The sequence below is a fragment of the Sebastes fasciatus genome, chromosome 10, assembly GCF_043250625.1.
Source record: "Sebastes fasciatus isolate fSebFas1 chromosome 10, fSebFas1.pri, whole genome shotgun sequence".
Taxonomy (NCBI): domain Eukaryota; kingdom Metazoa; phylum Chordata; class Actinopteri; order Perciformes; family Sebastidae; genus Sebastes; species Sebastes fasciatus.
In genome coordinates, this window is record NC_133804.1 from 34,732,715 (window position 1) to 34,759,006 (window position 26,292).

A 26,292-nucleotide genomic window follows, 5' to 3' on the forward strand; every position below is an offset into this window, starting at 1 on the left:
TTTGCATAAAAAAACACAATTCAAATGATTAGGAAATAAATGATTGTATTTTTATTTAAATATTTGCTTTGATTCAAAAAAATCTTGGCATTAGTAATTGTAATTATATATCAGAAGCTGCTTAGAGCTATTGTTAGGAAGTTAAACAGCTCATAATTCCGGATTTATTCAGGTTTCTTACATTTGAACGCATCGTGATAGCGTTATAATTTACAATCACCTTATTTTTACTGAGTAGAGCTTGAACGCACCATAACGTGCTCCGTAAGCGCTTGATTTATGCAGCAGAACTTTCTATGAGCAGAGCATTTGTAAGCGTTGACATCACAGTAGATCATGTTCATTAATTGTGAGAAGCCAAAATCGTGATTGCGATTAATATTGGATTAATTGTGCAGCCTTATGACAGAGTTAATGTGAATATTTGGATGAATCAGTCTCAGTAAACTTCAGAATAACTCTCCGTGCTGCAGAGGTCACCTGTGACAGAAACAAGAGGTAGCAGGTTAGCTTAGCACCGTTAGCTTAAACACACAGAGCATTAGAGAGATTAGCCTCATGCTAATTTCCCCCGCAGTCCTGAGCTGCCGGCTGAATATTAACGGGCTCAGCTTTTATAAAGACGTCCTCTTCGGGTGGACCGTAAGCAGACTTTGGATAAATCCAGCTGGCTTTGTGTTAATATTGTTCTCTCTAACTTATCCTCCATCATTTCTCCTCGCCGTGGAAGAAGCAGTGGCCCCCCCGGTGCCCAGGGGCCTCGCTTTTATTATTTATGAATCTGATTAATAATCTGCCGCCCGGCTGCAGGAGAAGCCGAGATCCATAAAAGCACCCCGAAGAAGAAAAGCAGCGCCGAGGTGTAATTCCACTTCAGCGACCGCGGAGAAGAAAAGAGAAGAAATCTCCCACAAGCTTAATGAGAGGAAAAGCTGAGACGATGCTGCTTGAAATCCAACACTCCGCTTGTTAAACTCAACTTTATACTGAGGTTCAGTCGGAGCGGTGGGGGGTTAAACACCGGGGGCGGGGGGGATGGAGGCGCTACAGCGAGCGTCCTCGGGAGGACGCGAGGACACGATGCAGCTGGACAGGTGGAGGGAAATACAACAGAAGAAGGAGTCAACAGAGCGCCATAAGAGCGAGGCTCAACCACACAGAAAACATCTGCTTTACTGAACATCTGTACAAATAGAAATATACTAATGAGACATTTAGTAGCAGCAGTGGAGCTACTAGGCTAGGCTAAATACGGAGGACGGAACCTGCCAAAAACTCAAATTAATTAATAAATATATAAATAAGTCGATGAATAAATAAATATGTCATTAAATGTAGCAAAAATAATATTAACAATAAATTTAGACATTAATTAATTAATTTTTGTATTATTTGTACTAATTTTATACAGTGGCAGCCCCCTTATTTGCATAATGAGGCAGAAATGCATAAAGAAATGTAAAAATAAAGAAAAGAATACAGAAATAAATAAGTTTGGGGAAATAAATAAGGGGTGAAATGTGAAGGGAAAATATTGCATAAATAAATAAACGCATAAATAAATACTATATTTGAATATAAATATAAAATAAAAAAATAAGCGCAAAAATAAATTGATAAATTAAAAATAAACACAAAAATTATTAAATAACTTTAAAAAAATACTAAAACTAAATAAATAAGTAAATAAAAGGGAAATTAAACAGAAGATTAAATAAATGAGGGAATTAATACAAAGATAAATTAATTAAGAAACAAATTAAAACTGAAATATAAATTTATGTCACATTTTATCAATTAACTAATAGCCCAATTTTCTTTAATATTTTTTGCTACATTTAATAATGTTCGCTGTTTGTTTGTGTTTTGTGTTCACAATGTTCAGTTTAATTTTCACTGTACAAACGTAGTCATTTTAAGCTCAACCATGTTGTGTTTAGCAGTTTTGTTGCCTGAACTTAAGCAACGTTAACCACGTGTTTACTGCGACCGTAGACCGTGTGATAGCTTAACGCTCTGGAGGTTCTGGTTTAATTTCAGCTCTTTATTGTCTTCTGCTCTGTTTAACATCTCCTCCTCCTCGTCCTCCTCCTCGTCCTCCTCCTCGTCCTCCCACTCCAGCACACAGTCACATACTGTAAATAAACTCTCGTATAGATAGAGTCCTGCTAAATGTGCTAATGTGCAATTAAAGAAAACAGCAAACAGTGTAATCAACACAGTCAGTGACTGTCAGAGTTTATCATGTTTATTGTGAAGTGAACACCAACAGTTATGGGATTTTAATTATAAAGCAGGCGGCTCGGTGCTCGGCTCATCGTCGAGATGTTGAACCGATGTTTGTTGCTCTCTGAGGACCAGACGCCGTTAAAACTACAGTACGTCAACCTCCACCGTTACTGATGTCTTTAACTGCTGCAGCTAAACAACTGCATGGAAACAGAGTCTGCTGGTGTGTTCATCTGCACTACAGGACTGTTTTCAGGGAGCTTACACGGACGATACACCTATCTCCTGATTCAATACTGTCTCCATACTTGGGTGGCGATTCGATATTGCAATTTATTGCAATTTTTAACTTCTTTACCTCTATACCATGAGGGAAAAAGTTGAATCACACACTTCTAGGGACTTTTACTCTGAAAAATCTCTAAATGAATTCAGTAAAAATGTTTGTTTTTCAGCATGTATGTAGTCAGAGACGTCCTGAAGTCAAATATATCTGTCATCGTAGAATAAAGAATAAAGACATTTCCCTCACAGATTAGTGGTATTTTCTTTTTTAATTTATAGTGTTTTATACTTCTGGTGAATATAATCCATCAATCTGATTTCCATAGATGTATTTAGTATATATATACACAAATGTCAGTATCTGGGTGCTCTACAGTTGTAGCGTCGGCCCATTTGACCACGGAGACAAGAGAGGTGGCCGGCTCCACCGCCACGTTACCACCATACCATAACGTTACCGACATACCATAACGTTACCGACATACCATAACGTTACCGTCATACCATAACGTTACCGACATACCATAACGTTACCGTCATACCATAACGTTACCGTCATACCATAACGTTACCGTCATACCATAACGTTTCCTGCTAAATTTTTCAGACTTTTTTTGACATATTTCTGCCTTTTTTAGAAGTTAGCATGCAGCTTTATCTCTTCTCTGTGTAGCTCTGCTTTTCCTGTCAATGTGTGAAACCCAAAGTGTTTCCATCCTTTACTGGATGTGTAGTGTTTACCACGCTGGATTTAACATGGGAGGGTGCAGGTCGTATCCACGACGACCCTCCAACGGTTTACACTCTCTGAGGTTTGTTTTGGTTGACGGATACGGAACGGATATGACGTCACGTTACTCAGACTACCACAATAAAAGCGGTAACTTCCTTCTACCTCCACATAGACTCAGATGAAGCAGATATATCCATTCTGGCATTAAAACATCAATTTATAATCATCAATTTTTTTTCCCCTAGTAAATAAACATTTCTACTGATTGACTGACAGCTTTCCAGTTGTTGGAAGGTGTATTTTTTAGTTTTGTGCCTCCTTTGTTATCGGTGTATTTTACCTTATTTCAGATCTCTGATCCTTTAGCGTTGGATCTATGACACACGCACACACACTCTCCATCATCATGTCACGAAGATGAGTGATTTTATCTGCTGCGACCAAAATCAAACTGTCAGAGCTGTGAGCGTTTAACAGAGAGAGAGAGAGAGAGAGAGAGAGAGAGAGAGAAGGTAACGGAGGAGAAACAGAAATGACCAGATTGTCTGATTCTGCATTTTAATTTCCCCCTCAATAACTCGGCCGTTACGTCTTCATCACCTCCGTGTGAACGATGGCTCGGTTGGAGTTATCATTCACAGTTTCTCTATTTAAATTAAATCTTTTTTTTTAAAGTGTTTGCGGGAGGTTCTGCAGGATGTTCTGGGCAGTAAAGCGTGGACTCTCTCTCAACTAATCGTCTTTTAACAGCCAGCAGAGAAACGCTTCACATGCTGCAGGAAAACACACTCACAGTTAGGTGTAATTATTAGAGTTAATGACAGATGAAGCAGCCGAGAGGACGACGCTGTTAAACTGTTAAACTGTTAAACTGTTAAACTCTCACCACAGGTCAGAGTCTGAGCGGGAGGCTGAACCTCGTCTGCTGACCTTCCGCTAAATATCCTCTTCATCCCTACAGGAAGGAGAGATTCACCCAGACAGACAGAATACATCAAGATGAGCTCCTCAACTACCAGGTCTATATGCAGGATCCTGTTCTCTCGTCTTCTTCCACTTTCCTCTCTTGACCTCCTCTTCCTCTCCTACGTCTTTTTTGTATGCCTCTTGTCCTCTTCCTCCTCTACTCCTCCCCATAGTTCTCTCTCTTCTTCTCCCTCCTCCTCTACATCAACTTTTCTTCTTCTTCTTTTTGTCCTCCTCTTCTCCTCTTCCTCCCCATCACTCCTATTCTCCTGCCCTTCTCCTCTTTCCACCTTTTCCTCCTCTCCTCCTCCACTGATTTGTTCTTCTCCCCCTCCTCTTCCTCTTCTTCTCCTGTACTTCTTTGCCTCTTCTCCTCTTCCTCCTCATCACTCATATTCCCTGCCCTTCTTCTTCTTTCTCTTCTACGACTCTTACTGTCCTTGAACTCTTCTCCTCCTCTTCCTCCCCTTTGCTTCCCCTCCTTCTCCTCTTCCTCCTCCTCCCTTTCATCCTCATCTTTTTATCCTCTTCCTCCTCTACTCCTCCACTGATGTGTTCTCTCCTCCTCTTCCATAACCATTAATCCCACTCGTCTTCATCAACTCTTCTTCTTCTCCTTTTTGTCCCCCTCTTCCCCTCTTTCTCCCCATCACTCCTATTGGCCTGTCCTTCTCCTCTTTCCACTTTTTCCTCCTCTCCTCCTCTTAGTTCTCTCTCTTCTTCTCCTCCTCTCCCTCTTCTCCTCTTCCTTCACATCACACTCCTATTTCCTGCCCTTCTTCTTCTTCTTCTTCTGTTTCTTCTACGACTCTTCTTGTCCTTGATCTCTTCTCCTCCTCTTCCTCCCCCCTCCTCCTGTTTCCTCCCTCCTCTTCCTCCCCCCTCCCCGTGTCGGGTCATTTGTCATGCGTGTCGTCTGCCGGATGTCACACCTGAGCAGCGTGTCTCTCTCTGCTGAAGATCTATGGGCCTCCGGTTTCATATTTTCAGCTTATTTACTTCGTCGTTTGTTTTCATTTTTTTTTACTGATGCGGGTCATTTGACAGTTTGACGTCGTTTCCAAATCTCCGCCACACAAACACTCATACGTTACAGCGTTGTGCTTTTCCCCCCTCGCAGGCTGCCATAGGGAGAGGAGGAAATATGTTCCCACCACATGCTGATTTACAGCGAGCTGCTGGTGGAGGCTGATAGATATTCGTTTCCACGCGGCCGCCGGGAGTCAGATGGCGACTATTGCTTCCCGTCCTCGACAGGCCTGATGAGCTCTCACATCCTCGTATGGAAAATTTCTGCTCAGAGATGGTTTATAAAGAAAGAAAACAGGAGGTGTTTGGCTCAGCTGCAGCATGAATCATGATAGGAGAGGATTACGTCTCAGGACTAATGTGGTAGTCGTTAAACTACGTTAAAAACAGCAGAACAGGTGTAGCGTCTCTGACAGAGAGATTCATGCTGTTTAACTAAACCTCCACACACAGATGCTCTTTGATAGAAGCTGAAAAAAAGAGAAAGACAACCGGTACATCTTGATTAATTATCTATGACGACAAGAAGCTTATAAAGAAAGATGTAAATCTTTAAAATCAGGTGAGAGAGATATTCAAGAGCAAAACTGTAACTAAGACACAGGCCTATATTACTGATGTCTGAGTACTGAGTAACGCTACAGGACACTTCGTTAGTCCGACACCCAGACGGCCGGGCGCCAGGATGAAGTGAACGAGGGGCATGTTGAAAACGGCAAGGGGCAAACTTTTTTCATTGAATAAAATGAATGATGCAAAAGCCTAAGAAACACTAAAGAACAACGACATAAAGATACTGAATACAAGTAGCTTTACGATTAAAGACAGATAAACAGCTGTTTGCATCCCACTAGAAACAGCTGTTTGCGGTGTTAGAAGCAGCTGTTTGCGGTGCTAGAATCAGCTGTTTGCATCCCACTAGAAACAGTTGTTTGCGGTGCTAGAAGCAGCTGTTTGCGGCGCTAGAAACAGCTGTGTGTGGTGCTAGAAGCAGCTGTTTGCACCGCTTGAAGCAGCTGTTTGCGGCACTAGAAGCAGCTGTTTGCGGCACTAGAAGCAGCTGTTTGCGGCGCTAGAAGCAGCTGTTTGCGGCGCTTGAAGCAGCTGTTTGCGGCACTAGAAGCAGCTGTTTGCGGCACTAGAAGCAGCTGTTTGTGGTGCTAGAAGCAGCTGTTTTTACGTCCCACTAGAAACAGCTATATGTGGCGATAGAAGCAGCTGTTTGCGGCACTAGAAGCAGCTGTTTGCGGTACTAGAAGCAGCTGTTTGCACCGCTTGAAGCAGCTGTTTGCGGCACTAGAAGCAGCTGTTTGCGGCACTAGAAGCAGCTGTTTGCGGCACTAGAAGCAGCTGTTTGCGGCGCTAGAAGCAGCTGTTTGCGGCGCTTGAAGCAGCTGTTTGCGGCACTAGAAGCAGCTGTTTGCGGCACTAGAAGCAGCTGTTTGTGGTGCTAGAAGCAGCTGTTTTTACATCCCACTAGAAACAGCTATATGTGGCGATAGAAGCAGCTGTTTGCGGCGCTCGAAGCAGCTGTTTGTTGCGCTAGAAACAGCTGTGTGTGGTGCTAGAAGCAGCTGTTTGCGGCGCTTGAAGCAGCTGTTTGCGGCACTAGAAGCAGCTGTTTGCGGCGCTAGAAGCAGCTGTTTGCGGCGCTAGAAGCAGCTGTTTGCGGCGCTAGAAGCAGCTGTTTGCGGCGCTAGAAGCAGCTGTTTGTGGTGCTAGAAGCAGCTGTTTGCGGCGCTAGAAGCAGCTGTTTGTGGTGCTAGAAGCAGCTGTTTGTGTCCCACTAGAAACAGCTGTTTGTGGTGCTAGAAGCAGCTGTTTGTGTCCCACCAGAAGCAGCTGTTTGCAGCGCTAGAAACAACCGTTTGCGTCCCGCTAGAAGCAGCTGTTTGCGGCCTGCTAGAAGATTTTATGAATTTTAGATTCAGTAGCTACATGAGTCCTCAACATAATACTACTCCTGAACAAATAGGCCTTTAATTTACTTTTTGATAGCAGAGCAATGAAACGTACTGTATACTGAGTTATGGGCATTAGAAAACAAGCCGGCCTGATCTTTATGCTCCATTATCTGTAGTCCTTTCACTGCACTGTGAGCTGGTTGTCTTTATGACGTGGACTGAAAGAAGTCCACTGGTTTGTAAAGTCTCTTCTGCTGGAAGTCGGCAGTAAAAGGTTAACAAGCTGCCGGTGATAAATGGAGGCAGTAAGAACATGATGAGGTTCAGTGTGATATTCCCTCTGCTAACAGCTTCACATCAGCATTTACTGCCAGAGGTTAGCAGCACTGTCAGCTAAAAACTGTGGTCAGCGGATGATAAAAACACACACTTCTGCATCCAGAGGCCCTTTATCTGGGCGGATCAGGAGGTGTTTGCAGGAGATTTTCAGGGTGTGCAGTATGTGAATCTTACAGCATGTCTCAGATCTTCTGTTTCTAAAGTTTATGGACTAAATGAAGGAACAGTCTTACAAGACCTCAACAAAACCTCCTGCTCCTCCCCAGAGCTAGAATACAACATATTATCAGTTTCATCTCTGTTTGCCTAAGATAGGTCCAGGATGTGTTTAGCCTAGCTTAGCACAAAGACTGGAAGCAGGGGGAAACTGTTAGCTTTGCTCCATCAAAAAGAAAACAGCCCTTCAAAGCTGCTAAATCACAAAGGAGACAGATGGATTGTCTTTCGGTTCGCAGGTAAAGACCAAAGTATTGGACCAACTGAAATTTTTAACTGCTAGTGGTACTAGATGGAAAGTCAGAGGATCTCCAAAACCAGCAGGAGTCATCCTCTGGGAACCATGAATATCTGTACAGAGTTTCATGGATATCCATCCAGAAGCTACTGAGATATTTCAGTCTGAACCAAAGAGATGGACCGACTGGCTGTGTGTTGATGAATCTACGGCGCTGTCCGTGGTGCTGAAGCAGACGGATTGGTATTTGGGACTTTTTCTCTGTCAGTTTTGTCTTGGTTCTATAATATTCAAAAAATAAAGAACCAAAAGAGTCGTTCATGGGGCGGTTCACTGGTAGCGGGTAATCGGCCACCATCTAAATCGTATGTGCACTAAAGGAATATTTACAGTTTTAATGTTATCTGATGTTTTATTCTTTATTTAGATCCCCATTCACTTCCACAAAGTTACCAGTCTTCAGGACATTTCTCTCTGACATTTATCACATCATTTTTCCATATATCTTACTAATAATTTTAGAACATTTTCCGACTTTTTTTTATATGTTTTTATATATATTTTACTAATAATTTAGATTTCTTTCTGACATTTTTCACATATTTTTTCCACATATTTTACAAATAATTTTAGGAAGATTTTGTGACATTTTTAACATATTGTTTTCAAAGTCTTTACTAATAATATTAAGACATTTTTTAGATATCTATTTTTGATATATCTTACTAATAATTTTGGGACATTTTCTGACATTTTTCAAATATTTTTTTTAAATATATTTTACTAATAGTTTTCAAACATTTTTCACATATATATATATAGATATAGATATCTATATAGATCTATATCTATATAGATCTATATAGATATAGATCTATATAGATATAGATCTATATAGATCTATATATCTCTCTATATATATAAATACATATATATAAATAACCATTTGGATTTTTTTTTCCTGACATTTTTTAGCTATTTTGTTTTTTTTTACATATTTTACTAAAATCTTTAGGACATTTTCTGTCAGTTGTCATGCAGGAATTTCGCTTCACCTTCCAGAAAATATAAATTAGAGCTTTAAATATGCCATTAAAACCTAAACTAGAAATCTAAGATATCCGAGAAAAGAAGCTGAATATAAAATACTTCTGGTATCTGCCTGTTTATACTTCAACAAATAGAAGAAGAAGAAGAGCTGACCGTTGGGATTCACCTCCATATCGGCCTGCTAGCGTCAACACAGAAGTCAACAAGCTCTCCAAAGTTTCAGACGTGACCAGAAGTTACTCAGTTTAATATCCAACAATTAAGAGGAAGTTCATTTAACTGTATAGAAATGTAAAATTTGTCTGCGTGGCGGAGAGAAACAAAAGAGCCGTCCTCCGAGGCTTCATATCAGCAACCATCTGGATGGGAGTTTGGCTGCGAAACAGCGATTCCCTGCAGACACTTCATATGCAACTTTAATTAATGGGGAGAGTGTGCGATCACGCCGCCGTGAATCAGTGGCCTCAGTGGCTGAACGGGCTGCCTGACAACAACAACCTTCCTGCTCGGGGAAACCTGACAGTGGCGGCGGGTTTTGTAGAGGAAGTAGAAGAAGAACTAATTAAATACGGGTCTTGGCTCGTCGTTTCCTCTCAGTTTCCCCCCGAGCAGCAGCCGGAGAGGAGAAGGAGACGGAGCAGAGAATTAAACGCCACCGCTGTCAGTTTGGCCTGTGATGCCTTCACGGGCAGGAAACACCACGCTGTCCATGTTCTACACTAAACACTAACTACAGGACTGAAAGTCAGGAAGATGAAGGTGACTGTGAGATGAAGACGTCGTTGTTAGACAGCTGCCACTTCCTGCTTCCTCTCTGCTGCACTTCAGGATGACTGACGTGCCGTCAGAGGAGGAATACTGTATAACTATACATTTACTCAAGTACTGTACTTAACGACACATTTGAGGTACTTGTACTCAAGTATTTCCTTTTTTATATTTATAAGTATTTCCTTTTTTATATTTCTACTCTAAACTATTTTGTTGGTTGGAGTCATTTTTTCATGTAAAAACATTTGATGGTTTCAGATTTGCTTTTCCTTTTAATAATGTTAAAAATCAACATTTTTTCTCTTATATTTTTCTAATGTTTTTAGAACATTTTTCACATATTGTTTTTCATATATTTTACTATATCATTTTAGGACATTTTACATTATTTTCCCATATTTTCCTAATAATTTTAGGGCATTTTTCTGAATTTTTTTTCATATATTTAATGAATACTTTTAGGACATTTTCTGATATTTTTCACATATTGTTTTTTCATATATTTTACTAATAATTTTAGGACATTTTTCACATATTTCTTTCACATATTTTACAAATAGTTTTCAGATATTTTTCCACTTTTTCTTTTAACGTTTTTCACATTTTTTAAGTTTGACATGGGTTGAATGTCCCTGTTTAGCCCATTAAACTGAGTTCACTATTTTGTTGTTGTTGTGTTTTTGGTTTTGACTTTAGTTGCGTGTGATCTGGTGGCAAACAGAGTAATAAACCTCCTGAGACCCTCTGGACAGACTTCCCTACATGGAACCTGATCCCCAGAGAGGTGGCGGATCACTGACAAATCACGTTGTCTGTTTAGATTTGAGGACTTGTTGAACTCCTTTCGTCGCCGTGTTCCCAGATCTCAGCTGTTATTATTATTAGTACAATGATGGACAAAACTGTGAAAATGACACCCAAAGCTGTAATAAAACTGTCCTTTAAAAAGGTACTAAACAACGGCTGGGAATGGATGTCATGGAATAAAAGTCACACAAACTTAAATAGAGAACAAAAAGCAGGCACATCCAGTAGATCAAATGAAACGCCTCCTATTGAGATCTATTCACACATCCAAAGGCCAGAAAGGACGGCCGAGACGGAGGCAGAAAGAGATGATTTAATGCTGTTTTTTCAGGATCAGCAGGAAAACATGACTGAAGGTTTGAATTGAAGCGAAATGAGCCGTTCTGCCGGTGAGGGTTTTTCTTTTCTGCCACTCTGCTGAGCATTTTTTACTCTATTCATCTGTGTGCAGACACCAGGAGGAGCACACTGATCACAACACAGTCAAGGTCTGCTGCCTCTGTCACCAGCGGAGAGCTTTGAATCGGCCTTTTTGTTTGCAGTTGGAAGTCGTTCATGTCAGACCGGCTGCTGTTCACAGAGAGGCCGGCGGAGTCAAGGCCGACCGCCGTCGCTGCTGCTGCTACACGGCTATTATCACATTTTATAAAGAGAACAATATGAATAAAAGCTCAACCAGGAATGCTTCCCTGTGTGTTTACAGATACAGGAGAGTGGAATGCATACAGTACATGTGATATCTGATTACAGACAATGGAAGTTATATTTGACAAAAAGAAGACAAAATAAATGTTATGTTTCAGCCACTTTTAAATACTTTATTTACTGGAAACTAGTTTAATCATCCAGTGGTTCCAAACCGAGGGGTCCGGCCCCTTTAGAGGGTCACCAGATGAATCTGAGGGGTCAATTTACGACTATATAATACTATACCTTAATCCTGGAAATATTAAACCCCTCCCCCGGCTCCATAATTATCATTTTACAAACATACAATGGCACTGATATGCAGTAGTAGTAGTCAGACTAGTTTCATTCATTTTATATATATATATATAAAAAAAGAAGATGGCGACGGCTAAAAACCAAGATTGTGACGGCCAAAATGCCGAACTCGAGTCTTCAAAACCGTTGTCAGCAAACCACTGGGTGACCTCATGGTGACTACGTCCACTTCTTATACAGCCTGTGGGATCAACAGGGGCGTATTTATCTAATCTTATGTTACTTAATGTTCACGTAATTGAGATTATTCAACTTGTTGCTTGAACCAGCAGCTTTATTTGTTATATTAATTCAGTGATGTGAATCATTCTGTCTCGTTCCAGTTGTAGAAAACAAGAGAAAGAACAAGAGGAACGATATGAAAACATCTTGTGATGTTGTAGTGTTGAAGTGTAAAGATGAGACGGGGTGATGCATGTTTAGATGCAGTATATATCTCGGCGTGTTCGCAGCCCGAGGCAACAGAAACAAAGTCAAACAACATGTGTGAATGTGATCCAGGAAGCTCGACAGCCTCCGTTACTTTTGTCAAACACCGAACTGCAGGAAAAATTCAATAAGGTTAATTGCAGTGAAGCGAGTTGGAGGGGGCTGTAATTAGCTCCGCTGTGATTTCCCGCCGCTTTGATGAACTTGTGAACATGAAACAGTCGCACTCCGAGAAGCCTCGAGGTCGACTCCGATCAGCTGATACGGAGACGACGGTGACGCGTCAACTTTGATCTCGCCGTAGCAGCGACTCGCAAGATTATCTCACATGCAAATCACGCAGCTCAGTTTAACGCTTTCACCGTGTTACATCATGAGATCTGCTGCAGAAACGCCCGCTCTGCTTTCTTATTTATGTCCTCACATGCTCGTACTGTGGAGACAGCCGGGAAAAATGACACCCGTCTCAATCAGCTCATCTTTACACTGTAAAAGATTCATCTCAACAAGTTATCTGTTGCACTGTAAAAAACTGCAGAAACTGATATTAAGATGTTGTTTTTGTTTTTGTGCTGCAAATAATTAATGTCTATTTTAACAGTTTATCTGCTACACTGCAAAAAATCGTGCGACCATGCTAGCTGATCTCATACTCCGTTATATACTTACTAAAAGTGATGCACTGTAATTCGTGTATACGCCACAAAATCAATTCATATGTAATCCACTTAATCCTGAACCAGGAATTATAAATAGTGACAATAGCAGAGCAGGGAGGAGGTCAGGATGGATCAAAAAATACCAAACTTTGAGTTTGGGTGGAGATGGGTGATCGGTGTTTGTGTCCCGTGTGAAACCAGAAGTCAATGTTGATTTATTTGTCACGTAACTTCCGTACTGAAGTACTGAACGCCATTTCTGTAGTTATTTTAACCCAAACCACCGTCTTTACCTAAACCTAAGGAAGTTGTTTCCTGTGAAGATGGAAGTTTATTTTGAAAAGACTGTATGCATGTAACGAGCAGAAATTGACACGTGTAGCTGGACATTCGTAGGACAACAGCCAAAAATTCAAGACGGAGACGCCAAAAACCAAGACGTTGATGGCCAAAATAATATTAAAAAGTCGCCTTAAAGACGCAGAAAAATAAAAAAAATACATTTTCCAGTTTCTGATTCCGTCTCTTGTGTTCAATGTTTTTGGTTATCTCTCGTTATATATAAACAAATATGTAAAACTCAAACTCACTGCAGCTCCATCTCACTCTGTATTCACGAATCCACTTTTGAGTGATCCAATCAAATTTAAAGGATTAGATTTAAATCCTCTTGTAACTAAAAGGCCAACGTATCGAAGCTAAAGCTCAAACTTCCCTTTTAATGAGTAACTTAACACTACATCCACTTTAGAGTAACACAGTCACGTTATTATACTATAAACTGATTGTTCATTACAACAGAAGTTCATTATTTGAGTAAAAAACAACATTCATCAGTACGAGTGACACTTTCACACAGCAGGTCCTCCTTTAATCCGCCGTTAACAGAGAAGATATTGATTAGTGCAACTTTAAGGGGTTTCAGAATATTATCACGGTTGCGCACCTTTCTAAAAAAAAGTGTTAAACAATTCATATTTCAGAGAGCAGAATAATTTGCATTTGCATGTGTGTTCTTTCTCTTTTCAGAAACACGTCTGCTCTCTCCTCGTTTCTCTGCTTTGTTTGAGATAAATTGAGAAGCGGTTGCATCACACGTTGTTCATGGAAAGAGAAAGTGGATGAGAGGAAACATTTACATACGCTGAGATGATAACGCCGTCCTGCTGCCACTGTTAGAAAAATCCGTTAATCCACACGACAACTTAAACACACCGCAACGCTTCAGATCAGAGTAGAGAGGCTATACCTGCTCATAAACACGCCAACCACAGTAAACACCAGGAGACATAATATGAGAAGAGAGACGGAGATGGAGACAGAGACAGAGAGGATTTATGGAGAGTAAACAGGCAGATTATTGATCTGGATGTGATAAACACAACTGGGTCCAGCCACAGAAAACTGTCCTGCTGGTCCAGAATCTGTTTAGAAACCTGTTTAAATGGACTCTCCGGATGGATTAGCCTAGCTTAGCATAAAGACTGGAAACTGCTAACCGACAGCTCCATCATCAAACTCCAAAGCTGTCTCATTAACATATTGGAAACAAGCTCATCCAACAGTCAGCTGGGGTTTTGTGGACAGAGCTCAGTCCTAATCTCATGCTTTTTGGTGTGAGAGATCCGTCTTTGGGCGCCGTCACACTCCAACGCTAACGGAGCAAATGAAACACCGAATATAGGAAACAATAACGCCGCTACAGGATTACAAAACGCAAAACGTAATAAACGTTAAAAAGAAAGATTCTTATAAAAGTTGCCATTGAGATCAAACAACAGCTCCTTTTGCTATTTCACTGGATGTTTTTTGTGATGATAAAAAATTTAATATTTTTTTTCTCACGTCTCCAACAAACACGAGGCTTTCATCCAGGAGACCGCTGGAAGTGTCCCGCGTTCACAACGTTCAGTTTCATTTTCACTGTACAAACAGTCATTTTAAGCTCAACCATGTTTTTTTACCTAAACCTAACTACAGTGGTTTTGTTGCCTAATCCTAAGAAAGTGTTTTTGTTTAATTCACAACATTAAGGACGTGTTTAAGCGACCAAAAAGTGTCGCGGAGGGTTGTGACAAAGCGTCAGTATGTACGTGTTGCTCCTAATACACCTAAACCTGCAACGCCTGCTGCTAAAACCATGATGTCTTGTTTCATACTTTAGTTTCTACATCTGTCTGTCCGTCCGTCCGTCTGTGGTGTTGGATGTAACAGATGATCTGGAGTCAGATTGAGTCTCACTGTGATGCTGCTGCTGCTGTTGTTGTTGTTGTTGTTGTTGCTGTTGTTGTTGTTGTTATTTGGGGGCTTGGTCGGGGCAGCTCATTGGCTCTCCCCTCGCCCTCCTGTGGGATCACTAACCTGATATGACGGGGCTAAGCGAGGCTGTATATGTTGTTAAAACACGGCGCCGCCTGCATGGAGACGCTGCATGGAGGCCCGCAGTGATGATAGGATCTAACAGCAGCATATAACACTTGAAGGAGCTGCAGCTTATCGCTCTCTCCGCTTATCTCGGCTTTATTTTAGCCGCAGATTGACGTGAGCGTCGGCAGCGGATCCTATCGGACGTATGATGTACGTTTAGTGCACAGGAAACACAGATCATTTCCCATAATCCTCTGATTCCTGCAGAAGGTCAGGTCTGAACAGGAAGGAGGGATTTGGCCTTTGACTGAGATACAAGCTGAGAGTGATAACAAGACTAAAGCTTTCTGATTCACCAACATGTTCCGCTGACTGCAGCAGCATCCTTCATATACTTCACTGAGTACTACTGAGTACTACTGAGTACTACCGAGTACTACTGAGTACTACCGAGTACTACTGGGTACTACCGAGTACTACTGGGTACTACCGAGTACTACTGGGTACTACCGAGTACTACTGGGTACTACCGAGTACTACTGAGTACTACTGGGTACTACCGAGTACTACTGAGTACTACTGGGTACTACCGAGTACTACTGAGTACTACAGGGTACTACCGAGTACTACTGAGTACTACTGGGTACTACTGAGTACTACTGGGTACTACCGAGTACTACTGAGTAGTAGAAAAAAATAAGATTGTTGCAGGAAAAGAGACGATGGTTGCGCTATCAGAGATTAAATTATTTTTAAAACTTGACTCTTGTTGCAGCTGTCTGCTCCTGACCGTAGATCACGTCCTGACATGCTGCCTCATTCAGCCATGTTCTTGCATCTTGAGGACGAACACAACCAACACTGTGAAGGGACGCAGGACACGCAGGATAGCCTATATGCCTAACCCAGAAGTCTGTCTGCAACCTGCAGCTCCAGAGACACATGTGACTCTTTAGCCCCTCTGCAACTGTATAAATCTGTAGCCTATACACTGAATAAAAAACTAAACTTTTATCATTTCAGTCAACCAAAATGGGCGTAACAGCCTACGACATACGTCTACGGATCTACTAAAGGGTTAAACTGGACTCCTCTCGTAGCTGTAACATCTCAGCATCTCGTCTCTAACCAGCGTCTGCGTCTGAGCTGAGGTGGTGACGGACGGCAAGGTGTTAAATAAAGGCAGAGGGGCGCTGATGATGGAGCAGCAAAGTGCAGCACGACGATCGCTGTGTGAGAAACGGCAGGAAAAGAAACACACTCACAGTCCCAGCTGGCAGAGAGCGGTCTGACATTTGTGAGGCGGCGCTGAGAGTGTCGCCCCGCGATGAGTGGGAGGATAACAGGAGGACACGCCGCCGGAGGATCTGACTCCACTCATCAAACTTTACTCAAGCACAAGTGCTTCCACAAGAGCAGGGAACACTTTGATTTAATACTCATTATTACACGCTGCCCTGAACACTTTACTTTTTATCTCTGATTCTAATATTTCCTCTTTCAATTTTCCTATTATGCATCTGCAGGCCTGGAAACGTCTTAAAAAGCACTGAATCAGGATTCCTCAAAGAGGCCTTAGAGGTGTTAAAAAGTCTTAAGAAAAGTCTTAACTCTGGTCTCTCCGTCAGATCTGCAGCAAACAGCAGCTACGGGATGCTCATCGTCTTAGAACAGAGTGAATATTTGAATTAACTTAAAGGAATTCATTATTTATAATCCATCCCTCCATTTTCTGCTGCTTTTCTCAGTCCAGATTGTGTTATTTTAATTCATTATATCATTAAGAATTATTCTTATATACCGCTGGGAAGCACTGATTTTGGCAAATATTGTGAGTATTAAGTGATTTGTTATAAAATAATGAAATAATATTTTAGGATTCCGCAATGTAAAATGATTTTATACGAAAAGATATGTGGAATATTATGTAATATGTCAGATGGGTGATGTTAGGACTCATTAATAGACATAATAGATAAAGATTTTGTTATGTAAGAACATTTTGTGTTAAAAATATTTGAGTATTCTTTGACTTGTTTTAAGATAAAAAGATTAGGACTAGATTTATGACTCAGTAATAATCTATATGACTCAAGATTGCATCATTTTTGCAGTTTTAAAATGATTTCACATAAAAAATATTGGGAATATCATGTCATATTTTTTTAAATGAGTGTTTTTACGGCCCAATAATGAACTAAAGTATTTGTTAAAATGGAACATTTTGCAGTGTGAGATGATTTATGTGTAAAATGGGAGAATTGTGTAATTACTTTAATAAAATGTCATGTTAGTGTAGAGTGATGATGTAGTTGAGGTGTTTTACAGTGAACAGATGGGAGGAAGATTATAATGCGCAGCAGAAACAGACGTGATGTGGTCGTCTTCATTGTGAATGTGAGACACACTCGTCCCTCGTCTCCTCTCAGGCTTCAGGACTCCGACACGCCGAATGATTGACGTGCTGAGATTCTATTCTGCTGATGTCAGGACGCATGTTGTGATCAATCGATTAACACTTTCTCCAAACACCGACGGTGTTCAGCTGGCAGCTGGACGCCCGGCGGGTCGATACAGGACGCCGGTCATAAAACAAACATGAGACCCCTCCTGCAGCCCGGAGGTAACGTCTCTGCTCTGCTTTGGGCCGATCTGAAACGCCATCCCGCGCCTCGCCTCGTCTTCCAGCAGAAAACAGGCGGAGAGGGAAGCTCGCGCCTCGGGCAACAACGTGTTCGACAACGAAAAGATGAAGGAGCTGCAGCTGAGAGAGCTGAGAGAGTTCCTTTGGAGAAAACAGGAGCAGAGGTGGAATAAAGGTATTCAAATCATTTACTGGAGAGAAAGCAGCAGGAAGAACACGCCGGAAACGTTGCATTCAAAATGTTGGACGGAAACAACTCGCTGAGTCTGATATTGTGAGAGCGCTCCAGGTTTAGGGCTAAAACTGCTAGTTACGTAGTATATAAAGTGAGGAAGACCACTTTCGGTGGGCGGGTTGGGAGGAACCACTGGACTTTCAGCCTGGTGTTTAGTTTGGTCGTGATGTTCAGACCTGCCAACCCTCCCGGTTTTCATCGCCCTCTCCTGGTTTCCTCCCGGGATCACGATTCTCCCGTATCTCTCCCGATTTATGACACGATTTCACCCTTGGTTTTCCTTTTCGCTGGAATTTAACAGCGTATATAATCCCTACCGTTTCCACTCGGACGACTATACAGCTACACAAACTGTCGTTTCCCGGCAGAGGAGAGCCGTCTATGCTCGCGACACAGCGCAGTTTGAGCTCATGTTGAAGCTGCGCTCGCCACAGGGTGCTGCACCCAAGTTGGGCTTTGCTCGATGCAGCGAAAAGCCTTCGAGTCGTCCCCCACTTGAAAACGATCCAATATTTAAGTCTACTGTCTTTTTCACAGTCTTTGTTGTACTTTTTGCCATATTTCTTTAGTCTCATTTAGTACCTGGCATCGTTAGCTAAACTCCATCAACCCTGTGAAGGCGGCGGTTGCGGTTGAGGGATCGGGGTTGTGTATGGATCCTGCAACACGACAAACTAGACCGGTATAGTGGAGAGAAACAGGAGCCCAATAAAGCAACTACACTTTGGAAACAAGCACAAAAAACTGCAACCCGTGACAACTAATATTAGTAAGAAACTTTTCAGGAAAATAAACCCAAAGTTTCTTCTAATAAGCAAACTGTTAACGAGTTTGATCAGCTACAATATTTAATTTATAAGGTGAGTTAAGAATAACTGTGTGGTCCTTTAAGGGTGGATTTAAGGGTGGATTTAAGGGAGGATTTAAGGGTGAAATGAGGGTTGAGGAGGTTAAACGCTTCCTGTTTCTACCAGAAGATTCTCTGCTGCCTGAGCTGAGTCACCAGCTGTTGATCGACACCAGGCGGTCAAACAGCATCAGATCCATCTCGGTGGGCCGTGAGCCGCGCGGCGCCGCAGCACGACGAGCCCACACACACACACACACACACACACACACACACACACACACACACACACAGTGAGGTGAAATTAATCACGGGTCGGGCAGGCGGGTACAGTGCGGCCGCTCCATGCATATTTCATTCATCTCCTCCACACCACGACTCGATCAATCCTCCATGAATAAAAAAACAGCCACATTTAAACCGAGAGCTCATTTGCATCCGTCCCAACTTCCCCTCCATTCAGGGTCCGCAACCCGCCGCCGCCGCCACCGCAACACACGACCCCACATCAGTCCAACTCCTATAAACCTCCGACAGCGCTGAGAGACGTCCACCTGGACGAGGACACACTCCATAAATAGATTTCTAAGAACATACTTAAACTAAATCCTCATCGACGTTGAGTGTAATAATATAAATATGAAAACAGGTGAACTTGGTGGTAAATCTTTAAGGAGCAGCACCGGTTTAGTGCATGAGCATGGAAAGGAAAATAAAACAGATCCTGTTGTTGAAAGTCTCTGATTATGGTCTCGTCCTCCGAACCAAAACTACACATTACTTTTATTTTCTGTGTTGTTGTTTTGTAGATTTTGTCAATACAAACACAGAGCTATTTATTATTTGAATCTAGTTAGTTCTTCACTCTGTGACTGTATGTTTGAATGTGCATTATTTCTTGTAAGTAGCCGACTTTGAATAGTATGGAGGCTTTAAATTACATCTGTATGGTCACACTCTGTTGTGTTGTTATCGGTCTATTGGACACGCTACTGCTGTGCACTCTTATTACAAATCATGCACAGTTTGCCGTATAGTGGCGCTGTGATCCTCAGATGGTTTACACAGAAAGATTCGTGAGGCTTTGTGCTTCCGTACATTGTTCAGTTTGTTTAAAGGGACTGTTTGTAACTAACCACCAAAACCTCTTGGTTGTATCTAGTGAAGCTGTTAAACAGTGTTGGCCGCGGTCGGAGGACGCGGGGGAGACCGTAGCTTTGGTCTCCAGGACCGGAGTCTCTGCTCCTCTGCCTGCCTTCACTCACACACCGCGCACCTTCTCTCTCTCTCTCTCTCTCTCCACCTCTCACGTGCATGCTGCTCACTCCACACTGCAGAAGAGTTAGTTTAGCTCTGAGAATATCTAGTGAATGTTCAGTGGACGTTTGTGCAGAAATAACTGCTGCAGCTCCTCCAGACCAACAGAGGTTTCCCGTGTCTTGTGAAGTGACGGGGCTCCGCAGAGAGAAACGTTATCGTCTCCGACCAAAACTCCGGCGTCTCCCCTGTTCCCTCCGGCCGCGGTCGGGAGGCTGAGGCAGGAAAAGCCAACACTAGGATCAGCATTGATTCATGGAGAGACCTTGGTCTGGTCAGCTAACATTACTGCCAAGCAGCTGAGATATAGAGTGATATTGTGCTTTTAGCTGACGTGTGTCTCCTCACTGTGTTGAGTGATGCTCCTTCATGTCTATGTAGAGCGAGCACAAGCGCCAGCAACAGGACGCTGACTTTAGTTGACTTAACGGACACAGGTGAAGCTGTTAACAAGACATTTCTGAATCTTACAAACAGTCCCTTTAAGAGTGAGAACCTGTCGGCTTCTTAAATAAGATAATAAATCCTCCCTCTTGCTGCTGCTTGTTAAGGAAGTCAAATAAGTCTCGACATCCTCCAGAAATCTGAATAAGACGACTAGAACAAGCCCACATTTTAAGATGTTATAATTAAACAACAAATCAAGAAGCAGGGTGATCACATATAAAGCTTTTTGACTGCACGTCATGAACGTATTTACATGTTCATTCCTTCCTTTCCTCACCATTTCTTCTCATTCTTAACTTCTGTCTTCTCCTCCATCCCTCCATCCATCGTTAAACTCTTCCCATTCATTAAGCAGCAGTGCGATGCATTAGCGCCTCGTCGGCCGCTCCTCATTTGCATAAAGTCAAGGTCTCAGCTTCTTTATGCAAATCAGAAGCGTCCAGCGACGACTCGCTGCCTCCTGAAAAACTTTTAAACAAACTAATCGATTTTCAATATGAAATGACGACAGATTCAGCCACTTCGTGGATTATTTCTCATCTCAGAAACACATTTTCATGATATATTTCTAAACGAGCCGCCATGTTGGTTCCGGTTTGAAAGCTGAGAGCAGCAGCCCACGAGGGGAAGCGTCCAATCAGGTGCTTTGAGCCCATCATGCGTCCATCATGCGTCCATCATGCGTCCATACTGGGGAAGCGGCGCGACCCCTCACGTCCAACAACGCCCCTGTGGACACGTACCATTCCTTTCACCCTTCTTCGTTTCCTTGTTCCTAATTTCTTACCTCCTTTCTTTGTTCCTTCTTCTATCTTTCCTCCTTCCTTTCCTTCGTCCTTATCACTCTCCTCCATTATATTTTTCTTCCTTCCATCATCACTCTTCATCCCTCTTCCTTCCTCCCCTCCCTTCCCTCTCTACCGCCGGTGTGTCTGTATCGCCGTTATGAATCTGTGACAGCGTATAGCTTTAGTTTGCTGCCTGACTCACTTCGGTGGATTTGGTTTTGATGACTTTAATATTGTCTGTGACCTGCTTCCTGTTTGAGAGCTGTAGGTAGACGCCGAGGTTTCCCCTCATAAATTATCCGTCCTGCTGCTGGGAAATAATAAACATCCGACCGACGGCGGCGCAGGATTACTAATGGGCTGCAGCTAAAGATTTGCGGCTTGGGCGATCTGTCACAAAAAATAATAATAATAATAACAAGTGTCACAGTCAGACGGGGAAACGCGGCGCCGTGTGTGAATGTGTGTGTTCCCGACGTGACTGACACCCAATAAATAACCCATTTCAATTTCTGAAGCAGTCATGATGATAAACTCCACAACAGGCCTCCACGCTCACCTGTGTTGATGCATTATGTCCCTCTCGCATGACAAAGTGGCCGTTTAATCACAAATCTGTCGCCATCGTACAGCGGCGAGGCTCCTGGTGGCGGCGGGCGGGCGGGTGGACGGGTTTCCTTCCAGGATCCACTCTGCAAACAGAAATACATCTTAGAAAGTCCTCCGCCGTCATGATGGGAGCCTATAAATCACACAGGAGACAGGAGGAATCTGCATTTTGTTTTATTTTTCCTCTGATCATGGATGAAACCGTCGGCCGGGTTTAACTTCAGACATTACTGATGTTTTTAAAAGAAAAATCCATTATTTGATTTGATAGAATTCTTTTCTCTCTTTAATTATTTTACTAGTATAGTATGAGACTGTACTACTAGTATAGTATGAGGTAGTACTACTAGTATAGTATGAGACTGTACTACTAGTATAGTATGAGACTGTACTACTAGTATAGTATGAGGTTGTACTACTAGTATAGTATGAGACTGTACTACTAGTATAGTATGAGACTGTACTACTAGTATAGTATGAGGTAGTACTACTAGTATAGTATGAGACTGTACTACTAGTATAGTATGACACTGTACTACTAGTATAGTATGAGGTAGTACTACTAGTATAGTATGAGGTTGTACTACTAGTATAGTATGAGGTAGTACTACTAGTATAGTATGACACTGTACTACTAGTATAGTATGAGACTGTACTACTAGTATAGTATGAGGTTGTACTACTAGTATAGTATGAGACTGTACTACTAGTATAGTATGAGGTAGTACTACTAGTATAGTATGAGGTAGTACTACTAGTATAGTATGACACTGTACTACTAGTATAGTATGAGGTTGTACTACTAGTATAGTATGAGACTGTACTACTAGTATAGTATGAGACTGTACTACTAGTATAGTATGACACTGTACTACTAGTATAGTATGAGGTAGTACTACTAGTATAGTATGAGACTGTACTACTAGTATAGTATGAGGTTGTACTACTAGTATAGTATGAGACTGTACTACTAGTATAGTATGAGGTTGTACTACTAGTATAGTATGAGACTGTACTACTAGTATAGTATGAGACTGTACTACTAGTATAGTATGACACTGTACTACTAGTATAGTATGAGGTAGTACTACTAGTATAGTATGAGGTTGTACTACTAGTATAGTATGAGGTAGTACTACTAGTATAGTATGACACTGTACTACTAGTATAGTATGAGACTGTACTACTAGTATAGTATGAGGTTGTACTACTAGTATAGTATGACACTGTACTACTAGTAGAGTATGAGGTAGTACTACTAGTATAGTATGAGACTGTACTACTAGTAGAGTATGAGACTGTACTACTAGTATAGTATGAGACTGTACTACTAGTACAGTATGAGGTAGTACTACTAGTATAGTATGAGACTGTACTACTAGTATAGTATGAGGTAGTACTACTAGTATAGTATGAGGTTGTACTACTAGTATAGTATGAGGTTGTACTACTAGTATAGTATGAGGTTGTACTACTAGTATAGTATGAGGTTGTAGTACTAGTATAGCATGAGGTTGTACTACTAGTATAGTATGAGGTTGTACTACTAGTATAGTATGAGGTTGTAGTACTAATATAGCATGAGGTTGTACTACTAGTATAGTATGAGGTTGTAGTACTAGTATAGTATGAGGTTGTACTACTAGTATAGTATGAGGTTGTAGTACTAGTATAGTATGAGGTTGTACTACTAGTATAGTATGAGGTAGTACTACTAGTATAGTATGACACTGTACTACTAGTATAGTATGAGACTGTACTACTAGTATAGTATGAGGTTGTACTACTAGTATAGTATGACACTGTACTACTAGTAGAGTATGAGGTAGTACTACTAGTATAGTATGAGACTGTACTACTAGTATAGTATGAGGTTGTACTACTAGTATAGTATGACACTGTACTACTAGTAGAGTATGAGGTTGTACTACTAGTATAGTATGAGGTTGTAGTACTAGTATAGCATGAGGTTGTACTACTAGTATAGTATGAGGTTGTACTACTAGTATAGTATGAGGTTGTACTACTAGTATAGTATGAGGTTGTAGTACTAGTATAGTATGAGGTTGTAGTACTAGTATAGTATGAGGTTGTACTACTAGTATAGTATGAGGTTGTAGTACTAGTATAGCATGAGGTTGTACTACTAGTATAGTATGAGGTTGTAGTACTAGTATAGTATGAGGTTGTAGTACTAGTATAGTATGAGGTTGTACTACTAGTATAGTATGAGGTTGTAGTACTAGTATAGCATGAGGTTGTACTACTAGTATAGCATGAGGTTGTACTACTAGTATAGTATGAGGTTGTACTACTAGTATAGTATGAGGTTGTACTACTAGTATAGTATGAGGTTGTAGTACTAGTATAGCATGAGGTTGTACTACTAGTATAGTATGAGGTTGTAGTACTAGTATAGTATGAGGTTGTAGTACTAGTATAGTATGAGGTTGTAGTACTAGTATAGCATGAGGTTGTACTACTAGTATAGTATGAGGTTGTAGTACTAGTATAGCATGAGGTTGTAGTACTAGTATAGTATGAGGTTGTACTACTAGTATAGTATGAGGTTGTACTACTAGTATAGTATGAGGTTGTAGTACTAGTATAGCATGAGGTTGTACTACTAGTATAGTATGAGGTTGTACTACTAGTATAGTATGAGGTTGTACTACTAGTATAGTATGAGGTTGTACTACTAGTATAGTATGAGGTTGTACTACTAGTATAGTATGAGGTTGTACTACTAGTATAGTATGAGGTTGTACTACTAGTATAGTATGAGGTTGTAGTACTAGTATAGCATGAGGTTGTACTACTAGTATAGTATGAGGTTGTAGTACTAGTATAGTATGAGGTTGTAGTACTAGTATAGTATGAGGTTGTACTACTAGTATAGTATGAGGTTGTACTACTAGTATAGTATGAGGTTGTACTACTAGTATAGTGTGAGGTTGTACTACTAGTATAGTATGAGGTTGTACTACTAGTATAGTATGAGGTTGTAGTACTAGTATAGCATGAGGTTGTACTACTAGTATAGTATGAGGTTGTAGTACTAGTATAGTGTAGAATACAGCCTGTGTTGAAGGGATGAAGGGAGGAAGAGGATGATGATGATGAGAAGGAGGTTTCTGTTGTGATTAGATGAAGCAGAGATTAAAACGGTAACAGCGGTTCGACTGTCTGAGGCTGTTTTGATGTCGGGGGTATAGGTGGCGGGGGAGATGGGGGGGGTGGCGTCCTCCAGCGGCCTGCTGACCCATCTGACGCCACTCTAATTGAACTTCTTTAATTAGCCGACTGAGGCGTCTCCGTCCCTCCTGCCCTTCGCCAACAGAGAAAAAGAAGAAGAAGAAGATTTGGCGGGCGGAGCGTTTCCTGCGGCTCAGCTCAGGGACCTCCTGATTGGGCCCTCAGCTTTTTTCTCGCCGACCTTGCAGAGAGCCGGAGAGCGAGGTAGCCGTTCAGTTTCACCTCAAAAAGGGCGAGGAGGGAGTTGGAACGGAGCGAGTGTTTCCAGGTTATCGGAGCAGCTGCTGTCAAACGTTCAGACAGCTTGTTGTTTGTTTTCGTCAATGCTTCTTCTTCTTCTTCTTCTTCTTCTTCTTCTTCTTCTTCTTCTCTTCCTCCTCGTGGGGAGGAGGGTGGGGTGGTTCCCGCCGGCGGTATGAAACGAGCGCTCGCTAATTTAACTTATTAGATTTCGCTGTAAATGAAATGTGCTTATTCCAGCGTTGTTCTTCAGATCGCTCTGCATTAGCAGCCGTGTTTAGTTGGACTTCTTCCTGAAAAGCAATCACTCCTCCCTAACTGGATCTCTGTAACCACGTTTGCTCCGCTTAGTGTCATAAAACGCCGGCGCGTCGCGGCTGATCGTCCTTTCTATGAAACCTGAACTGCTGATGGAAACGCAGAAGAGGAAATAAAAGACAGCTTGCAGTCAAACTGAGGGAAGAGATTCAGAAGGAGAGATCACACTGCTCACCTGGACTCTTTAGTTCCTGCAGAGAAACACGGAGGACGGAGACACAAAGAGACTTGACTCACGTTAACGTAAAGACGCCGTCGGCAGCTTCAACACCAACCAACAGCATGAAAACATTCAGAGTGAAACATCCACTCAGTCCTCAGTCAGCCTGTCAGTGTCTGATGAGGCTCACCTGTTCAGGTGTGTCACCTGGCTGTGAACCACGTGGGTGGAGCTGCAGCCAGAGGTGGAGGAGGAAGTCTTTAGAGGTTTTATTTAAGTAACAGTATCAGTACTACAATCTGGAAGTACTCCATTACAAGCAGAGATACTGCATTCAAACTAAAAGTACGCAAGTGTTGGTAACAAAATGTTCTTAAAGTATCAAAAGTATAAAAGTACTCATTA

At 41.7% G+C, this 26,292-nt stretch overlaps 1 long non-coding RNA gene across 1 annotated transcript; it reads right to left on the bottom strand.

Annotated features, from left to right (window-relative positions):
* On the bottom strand, positions 1–26,292 carry LOC141775841 (uncharacterized). Its single transcript, XR_012595696.1, has 3 exons — positions 25,903–26,292; positions 21,865–21,997; positions 1–480 (listed from the first exon to the last, which is right to left on the bottom strand). It is a non-coding gene; the product is annotated as an uncharacterized LOC141775841 (long non-coding RNA).